We start from the raw sequence: 2,547 nt of genomic DNA, 5'->3' as shown, positions 1-2,547 counted from the left end.
AGGAATAGTTTTATTTGTTGTTGAACATTGCTTAGTTTTAGTTTAATTTTTATGTTGATAGTTTTGGTAGTGGATTATAGTTTACATTAAGTAGAACTTTGTTTATATGAAACGATTATCTATATTATTGCAAAATTGTTCTGGGACAATTTTCTACTTTTCAGGTGTGGTTTTATTGCAAAAATAAATTAATTTTTTTTAAAAAAAGGCCCAGTAGACGTCGGTTAGTGCACTGTCGGACGTCTATAGACGTCTGGCAGTGCACAAACGGACTTCCAACCCCAGCCCCTACCACAAAACAATTCAGGCAGGTAGACGTCGGGGAGCGAGGAGACGGACGTCTATGGGGACGTCAGACGGGCACGTGGGGACGTCTATATGGACGTCCGAGGGTGTACACCGGACGTTTATATACACGTCCGACCTGACACACCGAACGTCTATATACACGTCCGGCCTGACACATCGGACGTCTATATAGACGTCCGATGTGAACCCCCGACGTCTGGGTAACGTCACCCACAAAGACGTCGGGGGAACGTCGGACGTCAAAAGGCTAAAAGAACGAACGTCTAAAGCCCTTTCTGCACTAATGATACCTATTTTTTTTATATTTATTCTAGTTACCATCAGTATAAAAAGTGATTTTTCATATATTTTCTGACAGCACTAGGTATATTTTAGACTTTTTATACATGTTGTGATAACATGAATATACCTGTGTTGAAAACAACCAGTATAAACTGATATTTTTTATATTTGTTTTAGAATCATAATAAAAAATCGAATACTTCCAACACATAATTAAAGTTTCACAATAGTAATGTATTAGACAATTCTAAAACCAATTCTTTATTTTTATAATATTTTTCTGCTATTGTCTTATTCATATTAGTTATTATGAAACTTTGATGAATATTCACGTAAAAACCAATCCTACTACATATCATCTACCACTAAGAATAAGAATATTAGTAAATTTGGATTAATAATATCTAAATTCTGGAATGGCTAGGCATCTAAATCCTAAATCATATAATAAATTAATTTTTATAAAACTAAAATTTATAATAAATGCTTGTATTATGTAAATTATATTTTAATAAATAAATATCTTTAGGCGTACTCATAAGATTTTAATATTACGATACAAGATTAATACTAGTTATTAATACTTTTTCAAAATGAATAAAATTCAATTTAAAACTGAAAAGAAAAGTAAACCTTAAAATATTAAGACAAAATATCTAAAGAAAAACTTGATTTAGAAAAGATATTAATAAATAATTTTTATTATATTGTAATTATAATTCATGATAATTAAATTTCCTCAAATATACAAATTCTATTTTATATCCAAGAGAAATATTTTATGTTGTAAAACAATTTACTTTTAATTGTTGATAATTTATTTTAAAATGATAAATTTAATTTTAGCATAAATTTAAACACACAAGAAATGCAAAAAAAAGTGTCTAAAACCTTAAAAAAAACTGGTGAAAATATTTTCATTAAAAAAAGAGCTTATGCTTGATTTATTTAGGGAAATTTAAGCTGAGAGCTTACCTAATGTTTGTTTGTTTCATTGCGGTGTTATGTGTATGCTTATAGGAATTTATTTGTATATTTAACTTTATAAAACGTATTTATTTTTAAATATATAAATTATATTAAACTTAAAATTCATAAATTGACCCTTTTTTTTAAATTATTAATTAAATTTTAATTTAAAAATGAATAATTTATACTATCATATAAAATGGATTTCTCATTTTGGTGTATACATTTGTTTTCTATTTTTACCCTTTAAGTAACTATTTTTTAAATTAAAATAATACTTTACTAAATTTACCTTTAAGTGACTTTTTTAAAACTAATACTTGATATTTGACTCTCTTTTTTAAATTTAAATATTTTTTAAATTAAAATAATTATCTATAATAAACATGTAAAAATAAGTTATATTTACTTTTATAATTATAGCAATAATAATTTCATCTTTTTTTTGTTATCATAGAAAAGTAAACCCATATACGCACATCTAAATTTTATTAATATAAAATTAAAAGTGATGGACTATTAAAGTTAAGTATGAAGAAAAATAATGAGAAAATAATTGAAGTTAAAATACAAAAAAGATTATTAAATAATAATCAAAATTAAAAAATAATAATTAATTATTGTATTAATTAAGTTAAATATCATTTAATAAATTAAAATTATTAATATATAACGTCTATTATTAATAAGACAATTATAATTAATTTGTGGATTTAAAAATTATTTATAGAAAATTATAAATAGGTTGAAAAGGAGTTTGTTAAAGTATCTTATTCTCTCAGCACACCTGTCATTTTGCAGAGATTAATAGTCAAAATAATTACAATTTTTTCAACTTTTTAGATAGACATTACTACCTCCGAAAAAGAAATCTCTTCGATCGTGAAGCATCTGATCAACACAAGAATCCAACTTGGATATTTTTTTTTTTTCTGTAATGACACTGTTAAAATACGTCTTCACAAATCACAGTGTCATTTGGTAGAC

This window comes from Vigna umbellata, chromosome 6, assembly GCF_029865625.1.
Source record: "Vigna umbellata cultivar VRB3 chromosome 6, Vumbellata_1.0, whole genome shotgun sequence".
NCBI classification, from domain to species: Eukaryota; Viridiplantae; Streptophyta; class Magnoliopsida; order Fabales; family Fabaceae; genus Vigna; species Vigna umbellata.
Note: the sequence above shows the minus strand (reverse complement) of the source record.